The sequence below is a fragment of the Platichthys flesus genome, chromosome 4 (genome assembly GCF_949316205.1).
Source record: "Platichthys flesus chromosome 4, fPlaFle2.1, whole genome shotgun sequence".
NCBI classification, from domain to species: domain Eukaryota; kingdom Metazoa; phylum Chordata; class Actinopteri; order Pleuronectiformes; family Pleuronectidae; genus Platichthys; species Platichthys flesus.
The window spans coordinates 22162145-22173217 of NC_084948.1; the positions used below are offsets into that span (position 1 = coordinate 22162145).

The 11073-nt window shown below is 44.1% G+C and overlaps 1 long non-coding RNA gene across 1 annotated transcript; it reads left to right on the forward strand.

The window, feature by feature from the left end:
• Positions 1-23: 23 nt before the first annotated feature.
• Positions 24-2506, forward strand: LOC133951971 (uncharacterized). Its single transcript, XR_009920507.1, has 3 exons — positions 24-102; positions 205-376; positions 459-2506. It is a non-coding gene; the product is annotated as an uncharacterized LOC133951971 (long non-coding RNA).
• The last annotated feature ends 8567 nt before the right edge of the window (positions 2507-11073 follow it).

The following is an 11073-nucleotide window of genomic DNA, read 5'->3' on the forward strand; positions in this document are numbered from 1 at the left end:
CACGCCACAGGAGTCAACCACTAGAAGGTTTTTTACAAGATCCTTGAATAAGCTGATCAACAGAGACGCCTCCGCAGGCAGAGGGCGGATCACCTTAGTGAGGTACAGCCAGATTTTGGGCACCTCTTCATCAATGTCAACCACTGATCCATGACGTCTTCTAGAACTTAAACTTCCTGCTCTGCTGTTCAACATTTCACGCAGAAACAGGCCCATCCTCCTCCAGCTCCGTGTCAGGACCATCTTTAAACTGTCAAAAACCTGGCGCACAGTCTGCCCCAGTGCTCCTGGTGTCCTCCGAGCTGCAATGGTTGAGAAAACAGTCAAAAAGGATCTTGGAAATCATCTCCATCCACCTGTGGCTTGATCTGAGCATGTCTGTGCTTCTTCCTCTTTTTAAGCTTGATCTTGATCTGGCTCCTTTCCACCATAACCCTGGGAGATTTCTCTCATTTCAGACTCCTGCAGGAGAATGATAGTGGATTGGGACTGTTTGCTGATTGGCTGCATCTCCTCCTCAGTGTTCTGGGTGGATGCAACATCAACAGTGTCCTCAGACAGCTTCTCCACCTCCTCCACTGTGACTGAGGTCTTCAAATGAGGAGTGAGAGTGAGGTCAGTCTGGTTGCTGATTGGCTGCATCTCCTCCTCAGTGATCTGGATGGATGCAACATGAACAGTGTCCTCAGATTGCTTCTCCTCCTCTGTGACTGAGGTCTTTACATGAGGAGTGAGAGTGAGGTCAGTCTGGCTGCTGATTGGCTGCGTCTCCCCCTCAGTGTTCTGGGTGGATGAAACAGTAACTTCCACCTATCAGCAGAATTACACAACAAACTAATTAACAGATTTCCACAATGTGACTTTGGCCATGGAAGAATATGTTAACTTTGCTTTAGATCTGGATCAGGATTTAACCCTAACCTTTATACTGAACAGTGTTTCGAATAGTCAGTTCCCCTCTTTCATGTCAATTGCAGGAGACAAACAACTCAGACAAAAAACAAGAATTACAACCTTAAAGAGGATTTGATTCATCGCAGGGCTTCAGAAGTCGACTGTATCAGTTAGTATATGAATAACGTACGTTGAGCTTTATATCTTGTGTATTGTAATTCATTCTCTGACTGTGGATTCATTATACAAAGATAATATAGTAGTTCAGGCTTGTATATATCACATTATGAATGTTTGCGTGCTCCTCTGAACCCAGCTCCCTGTTCTCCTCTGTGTTCTGCTGCTTGCCGTGTTGCCGTCTATCTCTGAAGCCAGATTTATTCACTCCATATTTGCCGGCTGCCAATCACAATTTACATAGGTCGTCCCATGAAGAAACTAATCCCGATTATAATTATTCCTATAGACTAATTATGCACGTGGCATTTGTTTAATGGAGATTTATTTGGAGTAATGAAAGTGTAGTCTTGTGGAACATTGCATTTCCTCTCGGTGTGGAGGAGCGGACCTGTGTCTCCTCCGCTGGCCTCTTCGATATAATCAGCCATCTCAGGCAAAACAAAGGGAGAGGCTGTGAGATCCACCTTCAACCTGGCAGGAGAGAGATGATGGAAACCGCTGTAGGGCCCGAGCTTCTTTCTGACTTATTCATATTGTGCAAGGATTCTCACATCCTCCGCTGCCTTTATTTTAACTGTGCTAACCAACTGTGATTTCTGCTGCTTCGTCTTTGTTTCGCCCGCTCCTGGGTTCGGCAGAGATCTGTGCTACTTGGTAATCAGGGCCGACACCACAGTGTGCTGAGCTTTGGTCAGGGCCACAGCAAATCAAACACAGCCACAGGAGATGTGTGAAGACACAGAGTTGGATTATCTACAAAGAAAAAGTAGATGAGAGAGTAATGCTTTCTATGCTACCACAACAGGGACCATCACAAGAAAAAAACCCTGCATAAAAATATTATAATGTGAGACATATTTAAAAAAAAAAGCATGGAAAGGCAAGTGATGGAGAATGAACGACGCACAACACAGATGCAGGACGCACATGCTGCTGCGGTTTCTATAAATGTTCTGGGCCATTCATTTGGGGATTAAGCGGCCTAATCTCAAAATATTCAGTAATTCATTCTCTCCAACCAGATAAATAATAACACAGTGATTGCTTTGCCAGTGGGAGCCGGGAGCAGCCCCCCAGTGTCGGGGTGATCGTTTCGCCAGCGGTGCTCCAGCGGTTCCAGCAGCTCAGCGGTGGTTCAGTGACAGTTCACTACACAGACCAATCTAACAAGAAGCACTGACTCGGCCGCACTGTGGCACGGAGCGTTTGAGGATGCGTGTCGGTGACAATCGAGACTTTAATCTCAAGCACTGTGCAAGCACCCAAAACACGTCTTCTATTTTAAGACTGGTTCATTGTACTTTGTTACATATGAAGCTGTGCACGGTTAAAAAATAAACAGTGGAGAAGGAAGTGTTTGCTGTATTAAACATATGTTCATTCATAATTAATCTGTAAATAGCTCCTTTAATGCTGTGGCTGTTTATAGCAGAACTGGTTTCAACTGCTTTTGTATTTGGTTGTTGAATCGATAATAAAATAAATATCTTTGTTCTGTATTTAATAATTTCAATCTTTAAAAGTAACTGTTGCTGTAAGATACTCCGAGCATAGTGTAGTAAAACAAGTCAAAAAAGTATTTGACTTGACCTCATCTTAGTATCTCAAACTGGAGTATTGATTATTTAAATATTGACATTTAAATAAGTGTCAAGTGCCTCAACTCTGTAGTAAAGGTCAATGTTAAAGTCCAGCACTAATCATCAATTATTTTTTTTGTAATAAAATAAGGTACAAAAGGTCATTAAAGAGACACTTAATAATATTATCCATCAACATAAACCATGGAAACCCTAATTTGAAATTGTTGTGGGAATCTTTTGCAGTTTTAAAAGTTCGAGTTTCGGCCAAAATGTCCCTGTTTGACAAACCTGTCTTCACATGAATACTTTCAGTTTGTCCTGGACTTGTTTACAAGTAAAACATGAGTGAAGTCACTGTCAAGATCTGGTTAGGACTCAGCGACTAGTCCTTTCAGTGAAGGACAGATACACAGCTTCCTCTCCTCACACCTTGGCCCTCTGTAAGTCTTTTCTATTACAATGTGTCAAATTCAATAATGGAGTAATTGCTGTGAGGAATCTTGTCAAGCTGGAAATAAGCGGTCTTTATATTTGGCGCACGACCATGTCACCGGACTCTTAAACCATTAGCGTTGAGTTGACGGACAGCGACCGATTCGTATTCATGGAGTGTGATGATTGGGGTTCATCAGGCTGCAGTGCTCACCGAGCGAAGCTAGTGGAAAATGACATGTCTCATTACACCAGAGGATCAAACGCTCCTGAAGTCTTGCAGGGTTGTTACAGACTCAGTGTCTACAGAGGTAAGTAAGAAACCATTTTGTGTTAAACCCCTAAATTCAAACTTTGACATTTTGGGGTTTGCACTTCATGCCGAGCGTTGGACGAGGAGATTGACACACGCTCCTATATTTCAAATATGTATCTACAGCAGCTCGGCTTATCTTAGCGCAAATAATAGAAACAGGAGGAACCTGCTAATCTGGATCTCTGTAAGGCCGGAGGCACTTTGAAATCTTGTTAATTAATATGTGGCCTCTTGTTTCTTAAGTGTTAAATGAATAAACATGTTTATAATTGATACTTTGTGATTCGTCAGGCACAGTCACTGCATTAAGCCAAATCTAAAACAAGTCTGTGCCCCCTACTGGTGGCCAGTAGATATGACACAAATTAAAATCACATAATAATAATGTAGTGCTTTTATTGTGTGGTGATGTTATGTTTAAGTGTTAGTTGGATTTAGGCACAAAAACAATGCTGTTTTTTTAGATTAAGTGATTTTGCGAGGTTAGGCGACATTAACCTGTCATCGTGGTTTCAATAATAGATTTGTGGTTTATCGAACAATTCTCATCCTGGTCAAAAGACACAAAATGTATCTATTTGATGCAAAACTGAACCCTAAAAGCCACTTCAGAGGTTTTGCCGACCCATCCATCTGACCAATCAGATTTCTGTAGTGTATATGTGTAGCCTATGGTGTGTATTGGTATTGTGTGACCTCTTGACATGTACAAACAATAGAATCTTTAGAAGTGCTGCTATAGTGGTTGCTAAAAACAGGCTAACATTTTCCTTTGTTTGTATTCTTTGTGCTAAGCTAAGCGGCTGAGGTATAAATCCTCCTTCAGCCCCTTGTTGTTGACCTCGCTCTGAGACCTTGCAGATATAAGGCGGCCCTCTTGCAGGTGTGATGATTAACAGTGAGATTAATTTACTTTGCACACGAGCCTCCCAGAGAAGAGACAACAACTCGCAGCCTGTTCTCCTGCGAGTCCCTGCACGGGGCGCACGGATCCGACGGCCCGAACCCTCCCAAGGCAGTCTGCGGCAAATTGCATCATTACTTTGCAAATTTGTTCAAGCAATCAAGTCGATCTCACTTGGGGTACCAATCTGACAACAGGAATGATTAGAATCCTGGGTGGCTCGCCGCTTGTCACTTGGGACCGAGATGAGAGTGGAATTACAATGAGGCCTGAAATTGCGTGTTATTGTTACTTCCCTGTGTTCCCGTCCTCTTTTCTCCATCCGCCCTTCTCCCCATGACCACGTCTGTCACCTCCGTTGTATCCGACGGAGATGTGCTAACAAGGTGTGACTGTTAGAGACGGAGTCAAAGGCTGATTGTCTAGAATGGGAGAGCAGAAATATCTCATGTGCCGCCTTTTATTACGAAGCAGACCTGCCGCCACTGGAGTGTAAAAACCTCAGATTTGTAAGATGAAATATGCAAAGTTTGAGTTAAAATGCATCGAAGGGTGAGAGTCGACGGCCTTTGACGTGGTAAAAATGGACAGAAAGGGTTTTTTAAAGATAAATAAATGCTTCCACGCATTAAATTTTTGCAAGTGGAATTCAGAAAGAGAGGCAGCTTATTTGAGTTCCAGTTAGATTCGGACAAAATATGTTAAAAGGCCCCCAGGAACCGTGGGGGGAGCGCGGCGGCTCCCAGGCATGCGGCTCCCCACTTGCTTCATATTTATCAGTTTCTCCTCCCATGTTGCCTTGGAGGAGGAGGGTTAGGAGGGTGAAATGACCTGACAGGAGCTGAGGGGAGGAGAAGCCGGCTGTTGATTCTCATTTCACCGTTCCCATCTCCCACTAGGATTGCCTGAGACATAGATAAATACTGCCAGCACTGCGATTTATAAGCTGTGCAGCAGCAACACAATTTCCCCCATTACCTGACTGACTGGAGAGTCCAGCACGCCTCATTCTCCTGCATACAGAGCGCTCGGGTTCAAGCTGATTTTCCTTTTATAAGGCCAGGTAGTGAGATATTAGCCTGTGAGTCATCTGCTGTCAACGCAGTAGAATGGAGATGAATGAAATATTTTTTTATTACTTGGGTGAAATGACCCTTTAACGTCCAGCTCGCACCATGTTCCTCCTCTGTCCTATTTTAAAACATGTCACCAGAGACGAGGCAAACGATGCTGTTAACTGTTCTATTTTTAATGAAGTGTATTGATTCTAAATAGATTTTGTGGTTGAATCTTCAAATGCACACGTTACTTTTTTAATCACTGGAGAAAATAATTCATCAATGACCAATGTCACCATCACCTTAAAGGATAAATCCAGCTGTGTCCTTATGAATCAGACAAATACAAGGTTGACATCACCTAATAAAGAATGTAAAAGTTCTACTATGGTTGAAGATTAAGGGAGAAATAGTATACTAGTATGATTAAACTTGAGGTATATGGAGGTTTGAATTTATTCTTTTCTGTTTAAGTCGATCAGATATGAAGGTTCTGTCAGATTTGTGGAGTAAATGTCTATTGTTGTAGGTTTCCTTCAGCTCTCTCCTTGTTTTGTTGGTTTTTGTTTAGTGTGTTTAGTGTATGCTGCAAAATCTAAATTATTAAAACTAATAAAACCCACAATGACCTGAAGTTAAAGATTACGCTGTTTATTTTTTCTGTACCAGAGGACGTGTGTCTTCATTACCATGAACCTAGGGACTGTAGTTGATCCCACGTGCACCATCCTGTCGGCATAAGTAGTAAATAAAGCAACAAATGTGTGTTCATCCACAACTGTGAGTAGTCCCTGGAATATCCATATTTAAAACACTGTTTACAGCTGTTTGAGTAACATTCGAAAAAAAACTACTATACCCTGCTATTCTTTTATTCTGAAAATATGAAAGTTATTTTTTTTGGTGAACTGCTCACCATATCACAGACAATGTCTATAAAATGAAATGTGTCATGAGATGAGTTAACAGGATTTCTTTATTTTGTCTTTCATTGAGATGTGTTGATAAGAGAGACCGTTACTCTCTGTGAATGGCTTTGCCTCTAATGCTGGTTGTAAATTCCAGCTTCAGACAGCATCATATTAGTGAAGTCTGCAGATAAGAGCTTCAATCTATCCAGTGAAGCAATAACAGAAACCACTCAGACACAGTTTTATTGTCCCTTAAATGACACCGGGAGGCAAAATTATCATTCATTTAAATCCTACTTGTTGAAATAAAGCTGGACGATGCTAGAAACACGTTGACCTCTCTTGAACTGAACGCAGTAAACAGCTCGGTTGCACTCGAGGCTCTTTTGCTTCCAGCAGTTTTAAATACCTCAAGCCTTCCTCCCCCGATCGCACTCAAAGTCAAATGACTCCTCCAAGGCCTGCCGGTAATATGGGTTAATTGTTCTGGATGGCTGGATCACTTCCAAGCAGTTCATCCAATTTCCATTTAAATTGAGCCATCGGAGCGTGACTCGGGCGACGCTTGGCTCGCCACCGAGGCAGATACAGGCGACACCGGGGCACCGTGGGCTGGGAGGCAGAGGGACCTGTTTACAGGTCGCACCGCAGACTCTCGAGTGGCTCGCAGCAAATGGAACGCGAGCACGCACGCATTGCTGTTTCTCTCTATAGGGCTCAAACCAGTCAAGTATACACACGTTACTGTCATCAGTCTTCTGTTGGCTGTGGCTCCTATTGTGACCTGAACAACGCCGAGGGACACGGGGCTCCTGGTTTATTTCTTGACCTTCTTCTCACCTTGTGTACCTCCTCTTTTCTTCCTCGGTTCAGCTCTTAAAATCAAAATTTAAGGTCCAATCTGCCTTTTCTTTTAGCTGCTGCCCCCTACAGGATCCACAGGCCTTCACAAACCATTGGACGGGCTCCACCAGCAGCACCCCCCACTGTTCCTAATTCTCTTGTTGATTTCAGGATTCAGTTTACTTTTCTCCCCAAACACGAGGACTGATTATGAGCTCTGATCGTTTCCTCCCACTGCTTTTTGCTTCCATATCTCTATTTCTGTTTCATTGTGTTTTAAAAATCAAGGCACACACCGTCAATAAATCATGTGTCATTACGCGAGCCATGCTAATGAATACTAACATTACAAACAAACTTTCTTTTAATGTAGGAGAGAGAATTCACCCCGACACTCTGTTGCTTCACTTCTCTCTATTTGAACTTGAAGTCAACATCCCCCCCACGATCCCCGCTGATTGCCCATTTCTGTGAGAGGAAGCGACATCTGAAATGACAAATTTTCTCGGTGGAGTGACAGTTAAGTCCTCCGCTTCCACTCTGAATTCAGAGTTATTTAAACGCTGCAGCTCATGTCGGTGTCGAGGGCTGTCGATAACATTTTGTGATGAACAACAAGAAAGAGGCGAGGCAGAACGCGGTGTTCCATCTGATCGAGGGGTTATCATGGCTCTAGCCTTACGAGAGACCAATCAAGAGAAGCGGAGGAAGTGGGAGTCAATGTGACGCTTACAAGGGGATGATGTAATCAGCTTCTCATTACCAAAAAGGAGAAACACCAGAGTTCTTCTTCAAATGCTTTTCCAACCAAACACACAAAGGAATGGCTCAATAATGTGCATTCCTCCACCTAACTGGGTCTAACAGTTGCATTTGATTTGATCAAGTGGCATCAAATTGCAAAAAAACTCATAGATATCAGTTCCATAAATACCTGATATTTGTTTTCATCAAGATCCACTAATTAGTCCCGGAAAAACTGAAAATGCATAAATCATCCTATCTTGCAATGTTAAGGAAAAACAAAAAATAAACTCCATCCTTACACTGCGTAATCCTGCTGATAGAACAGACAGCAGCTAAACATAATCTACTTGGTAATTGCAACTTTCTTCCGATTCCAAACAAAGATGTGCGTCATCAAGAACCAAAATCCTAATCTTCAATACACCCGTCTTTGTCCTTTTCAAATCATTTTGTCAGAAAGAAATTGGGTTCAAGGTTCGACTGAGAAACTTTCAAATCACCGCCTCCTCCCTCCTCCTCTTTGTCCTCGTGGCTCTGTGACTTGGAGGTAATGGGAATACATGAGCGGCACAAACAGTGGCCACATCTCAGCCGGCCTCCTGCTTCCCTCCGTCTCCACACATCACAGAGGCAGCGTCCGCGCTCGGCCGATCAGCCCGGACGGCCGGCATCAGTCATACTCCCCGCGCGGCGCAGCTTCTCATAAAACCCACACCATTCCGTATCATCGATTCGGCCCCTTCAAGAAATGGGGCCCATGTCACACGTATTGTTTCTAGATTGAAAAGGAGTTGGCCAACATTTGCTGTTAATCATAAACTCCCATTAACCGGAGGGATCCACTCGGCCGCCACCTCCCTCCCCCCCTTCTCATTCCATCCGTGTCCCGGGTCAAACCATTGTCCTGGTTTCATCCTGAGGATATGTCCTGCGACCCAAGCAGCCGCTCCATCACTGTCTCCGCCACCAGAGGGAGGATTCTGCTCTGTGATCACAATGATGTCAGGTACAACATTAAAACGTTTATCCAAGCGGAGGGGAGGCGTGACCCCGGCCTGCTCGCCCTCTCAGGCGGGACTGGACGAGGAAATGGAGGTCAGATAACGCACAAACACATATTATTCCGAGACATTAAATGAAAGTGGGAGGTCGGGAGGCAGAGTCAAATCCACAGGCTCATATTTGCAGTATTTCATTGTTTCATGTTTTCTCTTTAATCGAGTTAAAGGGTCAGTTCACCCAAACAAACAAAGAACCCCCACATCATCTCTTGTGTCTTTGGTGGAATCCAAGCGTGCAGTTGTATTTGCTGGGACTTGATTAGGAATAGAATATTAATCCTAACCCTAACCCTTTATTTCTTGGTCAGATCAAACAAACCATATTGAATGAGACAATTAGTGAGATTTATAGGGAATAAAGTAAAAAGTCTGACGGAATTTTAATGTGGACAAATTATAAGCAAGCTAATCACAGCGGTCGACAAACAATGTGTAAACCCCCCCCCTCCCTCCCTCCCCTCTCACCACACAACACACACAGGTTGACACACATTAACATGACATCACTCATGTGACCCAATGTTGCCAATCACTGTGATCATAATAATAAATCATATGAAAATACAAAAATACAATCAACAATACCAGACCATCACAAAACAATTATTCCACCTGACTATATTCATGGATCCTAAAATGCTGTAGGTGCTGGTGAAAAACGTAGGATTTTTTCACAAAGCTAAGCTACCTGTTTCCAGTGTAAATTGACTCTTTAATAAAAATGCTGCTGTACAGGCTCCGTCTCTTCCGGATGTTTTTCTGTGTACGATTCCATTCACCTCTCGTCAGCCTGTGAACGGCTCATTTTGAAGCAGGTCTGCCACAGCAGCAGTTCCCCTTGAGCCGCCCTTGACTTGAACGCACTGAGCCCGAGGCTGAGGGCTGCCCCCCCCCCCCCCCCCTCAGGCTCCCCTCCCCCAAGGACACACGCGGCAGGTTGCCCGCCTGTCTGCCTGCAATATAAAAAAAAAAGAAGAGAAAGAAAAAGAATTGCGTGTCCAGATACTTCTATTGTTCTGAGCTCTGATCTTCACACAGGTTGCTAAAACAAAGCCCTCCTATTAATATTTATGGTCTCTCTGATGGGACGGGATCAATGGGGAGAGGAGAACTAGAAGAGAGAGCGTGGCTGAATAATCATCATCCATCTACTTCCAGGCCTCCCTCTCTCTCCATCCCTCTGAAGTGGGAGCGATGTGTTAGTGAGGAATTCAGTGTGTAAGCGGGAGATGGAAATTTGATGCGATAGAAGAGAAGAATGAGTTTGCACCCGAGTTTATTTTCGCCTCTCAGTTTCGAGCCGGCTGCCACCTTGACGGGAATGTGATCCTAACAACAGTTGTCTCTGCGTTAATAGCTGAATGTAACAGTAACAGTAGCATTAACAGTTTCCCTGTTTGCCTTCGTAAGTGTAAATGCGGCTCGTCCTTCTGTTCTGACATCTGTTTGAAAACCTCGGCGTATGTTCGCTTGTTCCGTTGACTTTCATTTGCCAGGAATTCATCTCTTTTCCCAGCTGAAGATGTGTGAGTGCTAAGAGTGGATTTGTAACAGACCTCTGGTGTCTTCATTGGCAGAACCAGCATGGTGGATCTCCATGAAGAAGAAGAAAAAAAAGGAAAACGCCTGACAGTCTGCTCTGCGTCTTCCGTGGGTGGGCACGCTGCCCAGTGCTCAGTAAGCGAATTAGCTGGGCAGTGCGCCCATCGCTGCCCCTCTTGACTGACAGTGGCCCCGCCGAGCAGTCCTTAACTGCACAAGGAGAAAGTTATTAATCAGACATGTTCGCTTCTTCCAGCCTTTCCTGCACAGGAGGAGGAGGACAAGGAGGAGGAGGTGGAGGAGGAGGAGGAGGAGGGACGGGGGAGGCCTGGCTTGGTGATGAATGCTCTCACTTCTACACGTTTCAAAAGTACAGTTTATCCATGAGGAATGAAGCAGCTGGAACACGGGCTGAGGGGGAAATTGCCTTTTCCTTTGACCTGCAGCCGAGGGTGCCATGGCTGCCCTCCGAGGTGATGAATACGCTGCAAATTAGAGGAAGAGGCCTTTCAATCTCCAGTGCTTTGGCTTTTTTCTCTTCCCCATTCTTACCGCTCTAAATAGTTTTCTGTCTTGTGCTCCACAGCCCTTCCTCTGCCTCT